The sequence below is a fragment of the Ciconia boyciana genome, chromosome 2 (assembly GCF_034638445.1).
Source record: "Ciconia boyciana chromosome 2, ASM3463844v1, whole genome shotgun sequence".
Taxonomy (NCBI): domain Eukaryota; kingdom Metazoa; phylum Chordata; class Aves; order Ciconiiformes; family Ciconiidae; genus Ciconia; species Ciconia boyciana.
This window is the reverse complement of record NC_132935.1, coordinates 154,252,775-154,271,043: the sequence shown is the minus strand read 5'-3', so window position 1 is coordinate 154,271,043 and position 18,269 is coordinate 154,252,775. Positions and strand designations below refer to the sequence as shown.

Genomic DNA, 18,269 nt, shown 5'->3' with positions numbered 1-18,269 from the left:
GAGAACTTTGGGACTGGCTGTTAGATCTGGGCTGAGGTGAGACATACTGACCTAATCCTTCTATGATGCCCTCTAGGCACATTTCGATAAGAACCACAAATACATATATATAAAAATATAGTACAACCTACAACCAGAAAAATCTCTATTGCTCTGGATGCAAATCCTTCACAATGACAATTTTAAAACCTTCTTAAAGGACCTCCCTACTCAAAAAACCTATTCACAGTTATGAAAATGTTTTGATGCACTATTGTCCAAATCTACATTGAAGTTCATTAGAACATAGGCTGTCTCTCTCTGCAGGCTTTAATATCATCCCTGGTCTTCTTTGATGCAATAATTATAACAATACAGAATTGATGGCATAAAACTAAGAATGTAAAGACTTATGATACCATGTGCTAGAATTCAGTATATATTAGTAGTATTGTATCAAGCCAGTGTGATTTTAGAGAACAGAACCTAAGCATATGGATTTTTATTTCCTTCTGATAAATAATATGAACTGGAAAGAATCCCAAGGCGAAAGAATGACAAGGTTAAATGAAACATAGTTAGAAAAGAATTCACATTTTTACCCCTTTTCTGTCACTGGGGACAGCACTCTCTTTAACTATGTCTTTCAGGTCTATCCACTGCGTTATCTTTGACAATGCTCTCTTTCTAGTTACTCACTCTAGTTACTCTAGTCAGGTTGTATCTTCAGTTTGCAAATCCTTTTTGCTCCTCATCTGCATAGGTATTAAAGTATGGATACGCTCAACTCTCCTAACCATATTTCTGATGCCACCAACCATCAGTTACTCATTTCCACCCTGTCCTCACTAATTCCTGGCTTTGTCTTTCAGATTCCCACCCAAACAGGAGTATTTCAAGTCCAATATTTGCTTTTAGTTTCACTGTGGGACAACTAACGGTCTTGCCAGTGGAAGTTATTTTGGTGCACCACTGAGTGTAGCTTTGCCAGTCCTTTATAGTGCTCATTTTTCTGTGTTTATACTTGTGGACAGGCTATTAAATTAATATATGAAGTGCCCCTGGTGCGTTCCAGCTATTTGCTATATAGGCCAATTTTTCAGGGACAGGCTGGCAGAATTTTCAGACATTCTAGGAATACACAAAAGCATTGGCCAACAACGTGTTGGGAGAATCACATCTGAATGATACAGTAAATTAATTGATTGAGGCCTTGTTGTGTGTGTAAGCACAAAAGCAAACATCATTTCACAAAAAAAGTGTCATGCAGTGGCACCCAGCTGTTCACATGAGACATGCAAACAGCTTGTCTCAGCTATCGGGCACCATGATATATGGTGGACGATGCTCCTACCAGGCTGTTTACTCCTGCTGTGTCAGTTCCCCCAGACTTCTCAGCCGAGCTGCGTTTGTGGATAAGCAGTTTGAAACTTACAGAAAATCTTCCAGCTACTGATGTGAACCCCCTATGAAATCAAACACACCCAATGCGGTTGGGAAAAAAAATTGGTTTAAGACAATGGGATTCTCAGCTTCTGATTTACTTGTTCCTATATCTTTCTGCTGGAGAGCACCAACACATATATTAACTGCACAGCTAATACTGTGCAGTTCTGAAGAGCATCTTGAACATAGAGTCAAGTTTACCTATGACAATACAAAAAGCACATGCACAAAGATGTGACCATTTACATATTTTGTTTGTATATAGTATGAGCATGTTATAGTTATAACTCTATTATATTAATATACACATATGTTATTATATTAAGGACATGCTACACCTTTTTTTGAACCTGTTGCAAGAGTAAAACACTATTCTGGAATACCTTGAATGTTTTTTCCTGCCATAGCCTATGAAGGTTAACTTGGAAAATAGAGAGATACACCAAAGATTTCAGTGTCTTCCTAGCAATGACATTATAGTGGTTCATTTGGAGTGCTAATGGCAGGATATTGCTGTTTTCAATAAATTTGCATGGCAATACAGAATTATAGAACAAATAAGTTGGAAAAAACCTCCAAAGGCCATCTGGTCCAATTCCTGCTCAATATAGGGCCCACTGTAAATGCTGTCCACAGGACTGAGTCATATTGCACAGCACGCTATTCCTATTTAGGTAGAGACAATTCTCAAAAAATTAAACGGGCCCTGGGCATTGATGAACTATTAGACAATTCACCCATTCAGAAAGGATTCTTGTGAGCATGATGAGTCCAGCATCAGTGAAGTTAAGGGACACAAGAATAGCTGAAGTTGTCACCTCCACATCCCATGTGTCAGTTTTAATAAGTGGTCGCTCTTACATATTTGCTGTTTTGTGGACTGTGAAATTCTGTGGACATACTGTGTTGATGTGATGCAGGTTTCTAAAATGTCTGATGTGTGGGACTGTTGGGGTTTTTTTTAATATATTTTGTTGTTGTTGTGCTTCCAGCAACAGTGGATGGATAATCTTTCCGGAGTATCAAGCCTGATTATATTGGGTAAAGGCTGATTTTTTTGCCAAATAAAATATAAATGTAAATACAAATCTGTGTGTAAGCTAATCTGGAGACAAGAAGTATTATTTAATTGGCTTGTGCTGATAGCTTGCTATTTTTATATTTTAATAAAACATCATAGCACAGTTGTGACTTTTCATGTCCTTAGTTGAGTGAAGAATAGCACATGCTTTCACAAACATAGACTTTTTTTTTTACTTACAAATCTATGCAAGTAAGAATTTGCAGACAACACAGTAAGCTATTTTGCCTGCTAATAACAAGTTGAAAAGCTTTGTAATCTGTAAAATAAAAGGAGCAAAGAGCAAAAAAAAAAAAAAAAATCAAAAGAAAAGCTGCAAGGCCTCTCAAAAAGAGTTGTTTCAGTTTACAGCTGTAATCCTTTTATTTTCCTTTTCCCTCCTACATTTTACTATATGTTCTGGTGGTGTGCAGTGATTGCCTTCTATAGTGGTTAGAGCCATGTATTTCCTGCTTTCAGAGGACCTTTGTTATCTTCTGCATTGTAAAGAAGACCCCTTCTGGAGAAAAGGGCATTGAGAGGTATGAATTTAGCATGGAAAAGACATCACAGAGCAAAGTCGTAATATTAGGATACTGCTAGAACACTCATTAATCTCACCTCACTATAACTGCTTGAGATATTTCATATGCACCCAGCCTCGCAACCATTTCCTGGACTATTTGCTTTTAACGCTTTGCTCCTTTCTCTTTATATCTCCAGCACTCCTACTTTTTATCTCAGCAACCATGAACTCCTCACCTTTGCCTTCAAGACCCTGCTCCTGCTAGCTCTCAAGGACTAGCAAAATGTTGCCTACATCTTACATTCACAAACAAGCATTTTCACATTTCAAGTCCCTGACAGTGGCTAGGCAGCTGGTGCCCCGAGATCACTGCCACACATGCAGCTCTGCATTGCCTTGCTATTTCTTTGTGCTTCCTCTGGTTGCAATGGACCTACCAGTTGTGTTTGTCTTGTACTTAAAAGTTGTGAGTTGTGTGGCGAAGGATTGTCTTCCTTCTGAGTCTTTGCAGAGTGTGTAGTGCAGTTGGGTCAGGGACCACTGTGCGATAGTATTACAATGTGTAATAGTAACATACAACCGAAAGGTAATAGATAAATATTTGCTCACCAGAAGCCAATAAATGTAATGTTTATTGCCTATCCTCTTCAGTAAAAATAATGAAAAGTACTTAAGACAATAAGACTCACTTTGAATATTTGCTATTACAATTTAAAAAACTGATAGGGCTGTCATTTACTTGCTAACATTCCCCTGAATCAAAAATTACTGCTTGTTATGAACACTTTGATGAATTCAGCCAATTGATAATTTATAGGGTTGTCTAGCTTTGAATGGATTTATGTACAAAAATGCCTAAAAAATGAAAGAATATTTGCAGAAATATTGTCCATAAAGTCTTTATTTGCATAACACTGTGTCCTCTATGGGGGATGTGTAGTGTACTCTGGTACTCGGTGATTTATTGCTGTTCATTTAAATGACACTTGCTGAATTCTGAAGGACTTTCGTCTGACATATAGCATTTCTTTTCTAGTCCTTAAACACATGCACATTCACACACAAAAACGCATTGAACAAGACAGATGTATTAACATTTGTTAGCAGGTCAAACTAAAACATTATCAAGGATGCAGTGTTCTCTTTGACCTGCTAACACTTAAGCAAGCTGCAACAGCCCTGTATAATTCAGATTGTAATATGCTTTACTTAACCTTTGTTAACTAACACATGAAGGAACAGCTTTTCCTTTTAGTGAGGACAAAGCATGGTATTTCAAAAGGGCTTATGTGAGTTGAGAGTAAGGCTCTGTACACAGTTAAATCCCACATTTGACTGCTGAACCCATTCTTTCCCCTTTCTACCCAAATCCACATGGAAACAAGAAAACAGAAAAAAAATGGCTGAATTGAAACTACTTTGAATTATTTTCCATACCAAAACCAAAAAATGAAGACATCTTTTCCCATTTGTACAAGATGTTCCCTAGGTGACAAAATGAAACATCTAAATGCGCTTGTCAGGAACGACCAAGGAAATTAAGGACTAGGTTCACAAATCTGTTGCAAGATAAACTGCACTGGCTTATCCACTAGTTCAATCACTGCAGCACATCCTATAATGTCCAAACTACAGTTCTTGCCTCTGCTTCTGGTTTTGAGGTCAGACTTTTCTGACAGTCCTCAGCAGAGCATGCCCTCACCAGAGTACTTCTGGTACTTCTCAGAGTACCCTGAGACCCAGGTAAAGGTCCTCATCACCATACAGGAGTGTAACTCCTCTCCTGGTTCTGTTTCAGGGGTCCTTTAAGCAGGCTGCAAACTGCAGCAGCTTCTGCTGCAGGGATTGTCAGAGCTCTACCCCAGAAGAACAAAGTCATCCACTTGGAGGAAAAATTACTTCGTTCAGACCCACTCTTTGCCAAACACAGGTCTCTTCCGTCTGGATTCAGTAGCCCAGTCACCACTCTTATAACTTCTTCTAAGCCTTTTGAGCCTCCTAAGCCTTTTCACTGTGGTCTGTGATTGCACTTGACCTTTGTATAGGAAATACAAAGAGAGTGGGGGAAGGAAAGAGTCCTGCCAGACACAGTCTGTCCCTAACAAAAATATCAGTAAAAACAAAGTTACCTTCACCCTCCCAGCATTGTTCCTGTATTTTCAGGAAACAGAGTTTTTTCTCGAACGCTGCAGAAGTGAGTGGCAGGTGTGAGTGTTATATGAATCTGTGAAAAGGATTTATTAAGTGACTGATATTTTATACACAAAACCTTTAAGTCCTTTCTGCGATGTTGAAAAAGGCGTGCTTCCAAAATTTCTAATTATGTCTACTTTAACAATACAAGAAAGAGTACATAAACAGGTTTTAATTTTCAAATCAGCTCAGCCACAAACAGGGTGATCTCACATTTCTTCTTCACTTACCTGGTTTTCTTATGATCTCAGACACAGTCATGTTCTCCAAGCCCACTGCTGCTTTAAGGAAACATTTCAGTTTGGATAAAGTATGTGGCTGGCTTTTTCAAGACCATCTGAGTTTAGACAACCTGGTAATTAAATCCAGGATTGCAGCAATTAATGATGCCTCATCCTGCTTTGTCAAGAGGCCTTTGGGAAGCCACCTTGACATTTATGATTAAGGGACTGTCCAAGAGGAGCAGCCGTTATGTGCTGAAGACCTTAAGCAGATAAAGGCTTCAGCTTATAAGCTTTTCCATGCAGAAATGTTGTAACATGCATGAACAAACTTCCAAGGTGTCCCCAGTTTCAGGTGTCAATCAAGGTTTTCAAACATGGCTCTAAACTGTGTGGCTGAAACCACACAGCATTATACCAGAGCTTACAACAGTGCTAAGGGAGCATTAAATCCACACCTGATCAAAGACCCTCACATCACCTCCAAGAGATAGGAAGACAACCACCCCGGTGAGTCAAATGAAAAATGTGGCATTAACACTAGTAAATGAAACAGCCCAGGGAGAGCTCAGTGGCCCTGAGGCCAGAGGGCACAGCTCAGCTCATGTCCCTACAGCTCTTCCTTATTGGCATAGTCATGGAGATTAAGCAAACTGCCAAATATACAGAGATACATCATAAAGACAGCTTAGAGCATGGATAATTTTGATTTCTGCATGACTTCTGCTTACTTAACTACCCTTCACCTCCAAATCACCCTAATTCATCCTTCTTTCCAGTAACTCAGTATGTGGAGCCAAAGGAAAGGAGAAATTCCCTGCAAAGCTCATGCTAAGTATTTTCTTTAGGCAAGCAGGCTGACTCCCTGCAGGTGGAAAGCATCATCCTGGAGACTCCAGCAAATTTTGGGGAACATCAGAGATAAAAGCTATTATCACAGAGCCCTTGTGCCCCATATCTGTCAGGTGGTCTGGGGGACGTTATTCCACACCCTCACTACAGTCACCTACTGTGTAAAGTGCAGATGTGGCTCTTAATTCAGTTCCACAGTCTATTAGTTTTCCAACACCTTCCCTCCTGGTACTTGGAAGTAAATCAGTCTCCCTTCTTAGCCTGTATCCAAATCCCCATGTGTAGAAAAATAGGTGTCCATAAGGTATAATTTTGAAATGTAAAATGAAGGCTAGAGAGTTCAAATGATCTAACTTGAATGATCTAATGCCAGTAATTTACTTGAAGAAATTTGTAAGAAATAAAACCCAAAATTTATTTTCGGTTTTTAACAACACAGTTAATTGCAGGATTGGTAGTCCTGGATGGCTCATGGTATTGGGCAAGAGGACAGCTGAAGATCCAAGAATGTCTTGGATCATACCTTTGATCTTCAGATCTAGTCTTGGACCATTCTGGGACCTCATACAAGTTTGCTGACTGGGACAACAATTTCAGAGATAACTGATACTATGACCTAGACTTAGCTCAAAGCACTCCAGCCTTATAGGCAAATCTGATTTTACAGTATCAGTAAAATGGATTCTGCCAGGGAGGACCTCAGAGAAGCAGTGAGATTTCTGGTGGGAGCCTCTGAACTGAAACACTGGGATTTTAAGAGGTAGATGGGAATGAGTGCCTGGGAGGGGATCCTGCAGTTTGAAGGGGCTCAGGAAGCTGTGCCCATGGCCTTCCTCTCTTCCCACTGCCCACTGCTTCCCTATCATTTTCTTCCTGCATACAGTCAAACCACTGAAAAGTTAATCAAAAATCACTCCAGTGTGGATCAGAATTGTGAAATAGCCTGAGAAACCACCATCTTCTGTTTATTTTTTTTTCTTTTACAGCATTAATCCCCAGGAGGGCTACAGCACAATCTCACTTTGTGATGCAACCTGTCACTGGCTTGAAAGCAGGCAAAATGAGGCAGGAGGGGGAGGTAAGAGTTGTTGTCAAAAATGAAGAGATTTCTCAAGACCCTCCCCTGGAGGCCCTGGAAGATGTTAACATAAGGTCTCCTAGTGGCTAGGGCCAGTGCTGGAGGCCGATCAGAAATAAGAAAATAATCTTAGAATAATAAAAGCTGAGACAGCTTGTGTAACTCATCATGTCCCCATCTTTAAAAGTGCCAGTATGAAAGGGCCACTAAAGAAAAGACCTTCAGTTTTCTTATTTAAATAAGTTACTTACAAAAGATATCAATACTAAATGGATACCTGTTTTACTGCCCCAAAGCAACATTTTTTCTAAAGGACTTTCTAAAGTGAATACAGCCCTTGGGGAATATATGTTATTGTTCTATGTGTGAAAATTCTGGTTCACGATGGGCTTAAAACACTCTCCAACACAACTATTGTTTCCTTCCTCAGGGTGTTCAGAACAATGGTGATTGCATGCAAGGAGAAGGTTTCAATATCTGAAATACAGTCTGTGCTCACAAAGTAAATAGTTTTCTTAGCATTTACAATCTCTCCTTCCCAACTCCCCTGTCTTATTAAGGAAATAATTGACAGAACTAAGCTAAATGAGGAAGACTTAAAGGAGAAGACAGACCACCTAAAAGCACAGCCTAGGAAAAGTCTTTCCAGGTAAAGACTGAAATCACTGACAGATCTCTGATATTCAGCACAGCCAGAACTTCCTCCCCTAGCTTTCAGCCCTTCTTCAATATATATGATGACTTATCAAATAACATTAAAAAAATTACTTAATTTCTTGGTCAGATCTCCTAATAAGTAACATGGGGACAGTAACAATATCTATTCTTACCTCTTTCTGAGTTCCTGGTGCTCCATGTATCAACATCTGTAAGCATTTTGTCATCATTTACCCAGTAGTTTACATTCTGAATTTATGTAAGTTTTTTCTTTGACTTTGTCAGGAATTACTATCCATGAAGAAAAATACAATTCAGAAAAAAAAATCTTTAAGGCCAACATATCATAATATTTATCTCAATAAAAGCCAACAAGTTGCTTTTTTATTGCTGTGTTGCAATAGCTATTTGATATTCCTAGTTTTAGGTACAAATTTCAATTCTGTTGTGAAGTTATGAGATATCTCATTAATGTTTTCAGCCCAAACAAAAGCACTTGATTAAAAAGATATTGAGTACATTAATACTCATAACATTTATAAGTTTGTTTGGCTCTTTAGGTCATAGTGTGTTTTTGGTGTCACTCGCTTTATCATATTACTAAATACTCAGCACCTGAACTTTTTTAAAAGGAATATGTTATCCTTAATTGCATCTCTGCCTTCTTCTCTATGGCTGAAAATGCAGTAGCCGCTATATGCTAGTCAGCATTTTACATTACAAGTGTTCTCTTAAGGTCACTAGACATTCAAATACCCTGGATATCAGCTCAATCTCCACAACGTGTTTGAAGGGGAGCATGAGAGAAGTGGGAAGAGATATTTCTAATATTCCCACCTTCCCCCTTTTCAAATGCATGAATAAGCATTTCTGCTTTTAAGATGTACACTGTGAATCATTGCTTTAATTTCTCAGCAAATCTACCCCAGGACAGACAGGTTGAGCTTGAGCACTCCAAGGACACTATTACTAGTCCAAGGCAACTGCCTCAGTCCTGGCTTTCCTGTTTCTCCTCACTGTGCAGGGAAGGAACCGAAGTGGTGGGGGAGTATCTTTCCTATACAACTTCACCTGTCATGTGTTTGGCACCAACAACTACATCTCCAGCCTGAACCTAAGACTTTCCAACAGACACATATCAATAACACTTTCCCGTGAGAAGACATATAATATTTTTCTTTGCGGTGGGGGGTCTCTATTATTGTAATAAAGTTAGACTATTGCACAATTTTGATTATACTGTGTCTGTTTTAATCAACTGCTTCACTCTTTGATACTACTCAAGGAAAAAAAAAAGAAGGAATATAATTTTATCCTTAAATCTATCATCAAGAGCACCAACTACTGTCTTAATAAACTTGTGTTGAAAACACAAGTTTTGCCAATCTCAAAGGCTCTCACCTCTGAGGTACATTGAACTAATTAGTAATTTAGCAGGAGTAGAGGGAAAAAAGTTCACTTCAGGTACTTTGGTAGACAGAGACAAAGAACAAAGTTCCTTCATCTGTATTAATACTTTAAAAAATAGAATTAATGACCTGAAGCTATGACAGTACCTGGGATGATTTTATGGAGTCAGTGTTTAATTTGAAAACATTTATACACTGAAAATATTTAATGAAACCAACTAGGAACCAATTTGCTTTCCTTTCAATAGAAGGAAAACAATATTAATAAATAAGTAGTCTTAAAGTACGTATTGTAACAAAGCCAGTATTAGACTCATCAGGATCCCAGAGAGATGCTAAAGCATGGCATTATCTGCCTCCCACCAGTGAAATGGGTGATGCATACTGGTATGCATCATGGCCAAGTCCATCTCCATCCCCACCCTAGCTGCAGGCAGCCACTGTGTTTGCCCCAGAGCCCTTTTCACTACTCTGTTTCACTTTTTGCTGTCTTACTGATGGGGGTTCTGCTTATTTTCCTAGTGAAACTTGATGATTCCACTATCAGAATATTTTGTTTTCAAATGCATAACATGGGTCCATACCATTTCCAAAGCCAGGGTGGACAACCCTTTGTATGGCTCTCAAGCAGAGCTGAACAGGATCAACTACTTCAGGTATATTCAAGGGAAGAGAACAAAATCCTCATTTCATATATACCCACCTCCCAAATCAGCTTATGGCTAGTAGCCCTGAATTGTGACAATCTGTACCCTCTAAATCAAAGTTGTATCAAATTAAGTACCTATACCACATCCCAGAATTGTACAACAGACCTTGCTGTTTCCTAGCAGGCTACTAGTCCACCTAGCTTGAATTTCTTGCCTCCAATAGTCCAGTTGCACTGGAATTAGGGTATTTTCTATAGTAATATTTGTGTAAGATCATTTTTTTTATTGTTTTATACAAACAACAATAAATTGAACACCAAGAATTCAGCTAGTCATCATTGCCCATGCTGTGTTAACAGCTACATGATTAAATCAAAGGAATAAACATAGAGAAAGGTCTTTATATGTGATTAGAAAGAAGGGAAAGGCACCCCAAAAGTGATTAAATGTATCCTAATGTCCTTTATTTTTTATGTTTGGTTTTCAAACAAGTAGTTTGCATGATGAGATATTTCAAGCCTTCTGCAAAATCCTAGAGAATTAGGAAATTATTATTCTGTGAGCTGATAAAAATTGCCTGGTTTTGGGGACTCTATAAAATTCACTGGTTGAACATCACTACCTTGAATCACAATGCAAGGTATTTTTAAATAGAATGAAGTAATAAGTATTGGTATTTTGATGACATGATGAAAAAATTGGTATTACAGGTGCACCTTTGCATGGCTCAATCTTTTTTTCTTTTGAGTATCAAAACCAAATACAAAATCACTGCACAATTCCCCCAGTCATACAGTACAGTTCATTTACTATTTTTAAGGTATTTTTCTCCACTTTGGTGTCATAACCCTGTTGTTACCTCTTGTAGAAACCAAAATGTCAATGGCAAATTGTATATGAATGCAGTGAAAGGATTTCATAGCTTTTTTCATACTTCTATGAGATTAATCTCACCTCTATTGGATGCTACTGACTGTGTATAGAGGTCCTTTCATGATAGAGAGCTGGTAGAAAATTAATAGTCAGAATGGAATTTTTATTCCTGAGTAAGTTTTTTACCACATAAGCACAGCATAAGGCATTTTTGTCCTAATTGCTTGAAGTATAAATAGACAAAGCAAAATACAAAATGAAGGAAAGAAAAATGTTGGTTTCAGTGTCAAAACTTTCCACGTATGCTGGAGCTGGACACTCCTCTGGGTCACAAACCCTTGCGACACCTGTAATCCAGCTATTAGGGATAACGACTGCATAAAGAGGAATCACCTAGTACTTGAGAAAGTACCTAAATTCCTAAGTATGTTTCATAAAACTTTAGTGTCAAGTGACTTGTCTAAAATGGCACAGACACTTTTCAGAAGAAGAGGGGGTCCTGTGAGTCCCAGAAAAATGTTTTAATTACCTCAGCATTCTTCCTCATCGAGAGCTATAAGGCAATAGAATAATTTCATAATAACAGTGCTTAAAAGCTCATCATTTGGACCATGCAAAGTGAAGAATTGTAAACTGACATGTGGAAAGCTGATCTGAATGGAAAGCAGATATTTTTTTCAGTCACTTATTCTCTGAACTGGAAAATTTGAATTCCAAACTACAGATAAATGTAACCACTGGCAACTATTTTTTTAAAAATACCTTTAAAAAGATGAATAAATGAGTTTTCTGCTGGCTTGGGATACTAGTACTAAAATGGGATGGTATAATGTAAAAACACTCTGAAACAAGCAAAGTCACATCTTATTTCAGTTTCTTAATTTTACTTGTAAATTTTCACCACATGCCATAAGTAAACTGCTTACAGGATACTTTAATCATTTACCAGTCACAGTCAAATAAGTGAGATTTCTGGGTAGGCCGTTTGGATTTGAATCCAAATGACAGAATTATTTGGATGTAACACAATTAAGTCTGTCCAGTTATGATGGCTATTTAATGAGCTTCAGCAAGGCAGAAGGGAGTTAGCTCTACCTGTCTAAGCAGGGGTTTAATATGCCATAAAGCTAACATAATAAATAATTTAAGTGCTGAAATATTACAAAGCTAAGACTTTCCCACTGACTCAGTAATACGGATTGTCACGCATGGAGACAGCCATTAGAAATCCAACCGATAACAAAGTGAAAAAGAGTAGATCACAATATTTGACTGCTAAATAGTTAAAAATGTGCTGTCTCTCTTCATAGGAATGCGTTACGGTTTGAGATAGTTGTAACTTGCACTTGACAGACATTTCTGTGGCTCTGCCTATAGGTCTGCTCTCCTGTGTCACGTTGCTAGAAGGCACGGTCCTGGGGAAGAATGAATGAATGAATGAATGAAGACAGGGAGCATCTCATAGAGTTGTATAAGAAATCATATGCTGCCCTATTTTAAACAGAAAACCCAAATGATTTCTATCAGACACTAAATTAACCCAGTGGGGATTTCTGACTGTTCCAGGCAGAAAACTACGTTATTCATAAGAATAATTGGATATTCGAGAGATCGTCATGTTTCATATCGTGAGTTGTAAGTGTCGGCTCATCCATAAAGGATTATCATGGGGTCTGTGTGTCTTTACCAAGGCAATTATGCAGTTGGTTAAGTTCAGCAATGCCCTGAAACTTAGCTTTAGGACAGAGTCAAGGTCCTAAGCCAACACAAGTTGGTCTTTTCAGTGTCGAGCAGGAATGAAGTTGGCAGCCCTGCGCTAGGAGCCTGCTCTGTCACTTATGACACGGGCCAGCTAAAAGGAAATGGAAATGATGCTAGAAATAGAGAAAAGCATGGAGGGGAGGGATAAAAGGACCGTCCACCTTTAAGAAGGAAATGGTGAAAATTAGCCTTGAGTTATGGTTGTCCAGGAATTAAGGGAGGGTACGATTTTTACATCTGCTGAATTTTCCAAGTCCTCTCTTCTTTTCGGTGACAAAAATACATAATTCAAAGACAAAACATTTTTCCGCTACCATAAAAAGTTCGCAAGTTATGAGGTAATTGCATTAGCCCGCTGAGAAAAGAGAAGAGTATGCAAGAAATCCTGATTGGCGTTTCTCTGTTTAAAAGGAATTATTTCCCAGTACCTGAGCATGCCCAGAGGAGCTAGTCTCTGAGCAGCTGTGAAACAGAACCTTTTTACTTCAGGGTTAGTGCAGGGAGCTCATTAGCACAGCCTCAACCCTCAGCTAAACAGCCTTGTTTGCATATTGAAGCAATAGAATGTGAAGGTGTTAAAAAGGAAGAATTGCAGCCGCTACTCCTGACTGACATGTCTATCTGGGCTCTTGTGTTTACAAGAGAATAACGAAGCTGCCCCAAAGCCCCTACTGGGCCTGATTATTATGCAGAGGCTTCTTAGATTATGTATAATTGATATCCATTTTCCCTCCAGCTAACCAATGGCAGCTCTCAGGAGTAATGCTCACTCTCCTGCATCTTACCAACCAAGCAAACACTGGAAATTGCTATCTTTTACTAGGCTTAATAATTTTTAAAGACCAAAAATTGACATTTACATTTTTCAGAAGCACAGATGACTGCACTGTTGGTGTGGTTTTCCTGTTAATAACAATCAAACAGTGGAGACGTATTTAAGTGTGATGCTGGTCTGGGGGTATGTTTGTGTATCTTTTCTATATATTTATACATGCACACATTCAATGGACTATGTATATAATGTGTGTGTATGTCCCAGTTTTTCCATACATTAACAATATGGTAACAAAAAGCAAGGGCAAGTTCTGAAAGCTTATTTTTCTGCTATTTTTGTGAAATATTTGCAAGGTGAATTATGCAGGCAAGGACATTCCTTCAATTACATTTACTGGTCCCCTTTCTGTACTCACAATAGTTATCTTCATCCTTACAGTTTAGGCCAAATGTTCAATTCCTAAACCTGACACAGGCATGAAATTGAGTAGTGCAGTGCTCATTTTTTAGTGCTCAAACAGTTCTCTGCTGATCCAAAAGAAAATCCCATTGAAGTTTTCCCTCAAAAATGAGATATTACATTTGGCCTTTAAATTAAAAAGCCGTTATGAGACAGGGGTTTTTTATTTCATTGGTCAATTTTTTCTGGTTTTTTGGCCTGGTTCAGGGCTTCTGAAAGGATGTTTGTGGGGGAGGATTGGGCACGATAATTTTAAAAGTTTTGTCTGTAAAGAGCTGATCTTGAAAATGAAATGCTAATAGCTTGAGATAAACAGGCAAAGTCTGTATAACCCTCTCAATGTACCGTACTTCAATCCTGACCTTCAGCCTTTTTGCTGTTTTGGTCCTGGATATCTCTTCAGCACAAACTGTCAGTTGCATGGAGATTTTTTTATCCATACAAATAGTTGCTAGAATAAGGATGAGTCCAGTCCAATCATTTGCATATCACCTTTCTCTCCAGAGGTGAAGACCTAGCTCAGTAATCCTTTCTGCTACCTAACCTTGGCAGAATTTTAATTTTAATCTGCTCTCTGAGGACATGCACAAGAAAATGCAAGGAATATTAATACATGGGCTGAACTGGGTTGAATGTGAAAAGGTGATCATTCTTCCAGTCGCTTAGATATATACCCATTCAAAAATATAGCCATTATGAGTGCACAAAACCCACTCTCTGCACAGAGCAAGTCAAACCAGCAGAAAGTAAGACTCTGAATTAATTGAACCACTTATACCACCTGAACCACTACCAAAAATCTACATACTGCTTCCATCCACTGAAGAGCCTGAGCAAAACTAGATAATAATAAGCAAGGAGCATACAACCTTTACATAGCTGATTTTTGTTCCAGCAACTTTTCAGAAACCAGAGGGTAGTCACAAAAAGCTGAACACTTTGCAGCTGCCCTTACCTTAGCATAACTGCCTTTATGTTACGGAAACATAAATAGACAGAAACTGACTGTAACAAAAAAATTTCTGCCAAACGAAAAGGCGAGTCCCAACAGGCAGTCATCCACATAATGATCTCCTGACCTGTATTTAACAAAAGCTACACACTAGTACTAAAAACGACTGAAGTCAAATAGTCATTTCAGAGTTGCATCTTTGGCCAGTGGACCACAGGACTGCAGTATGCAGTATCACACAAGGATTTCAGGCCACATAATTACATTCCAAGCAGTGTTAGCCCCGCACTGACCATGTAGATCAGTTAAGAGATGCAATAGGTCTTCTTTTTTACAATATAAGCTTCTGCTTTTAACATAAGTCTCTGTAAAGTGGTCACTGCTGTTCTGCAGAGAGCTGACTGGTCACATAGGTCTGTCTCTCCACCTCCTTTCAGGTGCTAACTTTCATTAAAAGAAGCTTTAATTAAATATTAATTTATTACTTATTTATTACATAGTGCTTTTCCATGCCAAGAACTGCTGAGCTTGCCATACAGATACTATTTGATCTCTGGGAGGAAAAGAAGGCGGCTGTGTGTCCATGGACGGGAGGGGGAGATGATCTGTATTGAGATGCAGCCCACATTGTGAAAGCCTTAGGTCACATCCAGTATTTACTGTAAAGCTCAAGAGTGTCTCTGTTATGAGGCATATTTGTGCTGTTCACACCCTCAGTATATGCTTTTGAGATGCTCCTTCAAAGTGTTTGTGGCATTTCGCTATTACCTTTCCTTGAAAAAGAAGTTATTGGGAGGACAGCTGCACCTTTGCTTTCACATTCACTCTTACACACACTGAAGCACACGCCTTCTTTCACTTCCACCAGTGTCCGAAAGAGGCTATGACACTTTCTTTTTCTTCAGAAATATAGAACCAGTGCTTCGGGTTTGGTGTCACCTTCTGCAGGTCTCTCACATGAAGAGGAAGCATGCCTGGCCTGATTTGCCAAGCACTTGTAGAAGCTATCAATAGATATAGGGGCTGGCTTTAATAACACAAAATCTGGACTCTCTCTTATGGGGACACGACTCTTCTTTCTTTTGTTCTATAAGCCTAAAATAAAGACATAAAGCCACCATTGCCCAATCTCCTTCTGGAGAGCAGTCTGTGATTGCATCTCAGAGCAGACCTTGTTTCTCAGGATACTTTTCCTGAGGAGCGATATAATATATACTGAACGTTTTTCTTTTATAATGTAAAATACTTTCCAAAGTCCATTTACCATCATCACAGGGAGACAAATTGTGCTGACTATCTGACAAAGGTCATAATCAGTAAATATGCAAGGTGATGTACAGACTAGAGCTTTGGTCCAGTTTGCTAGATGATCCATCAACAGTAATTAAGAAACAATCATCAAGGTTTGGTCCAGAAACCATTTAAGTCTTAACTTATATATACGGACATATTGAGTTTAAAAGGCTGATTGAGAACCTCATAAGAGGTTTTTCTTTTTATTTCCATTTGCTTCTAGTTTACACCAGATTTTTCTCACCCTGTGTTGGTAATTCCTTTTCCAGATCCAGGGGAAACCAAGGCATGCAGCCATACATGAAAATCTATATTTAAATCAGCTCTGCAACACATTTTTCTATTTATTCTCTGCTTATCATTTTCCTTGGTAGTAACAGGGGTCTTTTGAGTCACAGCTTCTGTGCCACACTGATGGTACATGGCACACAAATGAAGCCACAGCATGAAAAAGACTGCAGGACATGATTACAGCAAAGAATAATTGAAGGCCCAGGAACTTACGGTCCAGAATAAATTTTAGCCTGCCACTCAGTGTGTTCTGCATTCATTACTATTCAGTGGAAGTGCCATACACAAAAGCAACAAAAAGTTTACTTCTGGCACCAGAAATTCTCACCTGCAAGAAGGCAAAACAGTCCAAACTGGAGACAGAATAACTGTTGGAATGAATATTTAATGACTGCTTCAAGAGGTTAGCATAGGGAGGGAGGAGAACAAAGTCTGCCCTTCAAAGACTGCTCTTGTGTAAGGTCAGTGCAATTTGTTTTACAAGTCTATTGAAATATAACATAAACTCCCTCTTTATTAGATAGATAGGTCTTCTTTGCTTTAAATTGTGGCTGCTATCAGACTGACACTGTGAAACACCTGAAATTTTCTGTATCCTAAAGAAACAGATTATATTTTGATATAAATACAGAAATACTGGTAGTCTCTTTAGTAGTCAAAACTCTTATTGTTCCACATTGTTTCCTACTTCAACAGAGGAATTTAACACAATCAGTTTGCACAAGACAGTGCCCAGGAACTACCTCAGCTTTTCATTTTCTCTATACCTTTCTGGGCTATACCTACTGTATGTTGATCTGAATATCACTGATCTTAGTGTCTTGCAAAGCGTTCTTGCGAAATTAAGTGCCTCAGAATTGACATAATTTTGTGCACAAGAATCTCAAAGAGAATATCAGGACATAAAGCAATGCTCTTTGGAGAGACAATAAAAGTAACACTACCTAAGACCATCACCTCTCCCAGCTCAGTGCGCTAAAATTTTAAGTCCTAAGGATCTTATTATGCCCATGAAAACATAAGTCCAAAAGTTTTCTAGGTGCTGTAAAGAACAATCCCTCATTTATTTTTAAGTCTGTTAGTCTTGATATCTTTCAAGTCTATCACTGGATTTCTCTTAATTTCCTGCCAGACCAGCTATATGCATAGAATACCGCAAAGACAAAAGAAAACTTCTACAGCCAAGCGCCATTCACTTGGGCTGCTTTTTTCCTTAGAAGCCCTTTTTCAGGCAGCACCTCATTCTTACAAAAAATTAATCACCAAAGCCCTGGTCTGGTAATGAAGTGCTATGGATTTGCAAAAGCTCGAAAGGCATTACATCTATTACCTGAATGAAAAATGAGGTGAGTGCTCAGCACAGGAAAATTAGCACAACAGCGCTGTCAGAGGCCAGTCTTCCTCTGGAGCAGTTACCAGCAAAGTTAGTAAAGTCCTAAAACTCTGATGGTTCATTTTTGGCCTGGGCCAAATATTCATCTCTACAGCTGTGCTTGAAATCTAAAGAGGAGATAGATTTTGCACCAGAGCTGCATGGATCTTGGGTTGTTGTTTTCCACAGGTTTGGTGAAACAAACAATTCTCAAAGACTGGCATCAGCCTCATCTTTGTTAGTACTCACAGAGGCTTAGATTGAAATATAAATTACTCCTTAGCCTGTTTTCATCCTCCTTCTTTCCAAGCCTATCATAACTTTTACCATGTTCTGAAGGAACGATTGTGATGTTTATGCTGTTATTCAAGCGGGTAAGCTAATTACATTCTACTTTAGCTCAAAACATTTTTGCATTTTGA

General features: G+C 38.6%; 1 long non-coding RNA gene across 13 annotated transcripts in view; it reads right to left on the bottom strand.

The window, feature by feature from the left end:
• The window catches only part of LOC140648513 (uncharacterized), a 230,908-nt gene that overhangs the window by 68,275 nt on the left and 144,364 nt on the right, over positions 1 to 18,269 (bottom strand). The window contains exon 8 of one of the 13 annotated variants that reach the window (XR_012041257.1): positions 8,755 to 12,359. The exons of the other annotated variants lie outside the window; for them this stretch is intronic. This is a non-coding gene — a long non-coding RNA (uncharacterized lncRNA). Of the gene's footprint in view, positions 1 to 8,754; positions 12,360 to 18,269 lie in introns of those variants that run through there. 13 annotated transcript variants of the gene reach the window in all.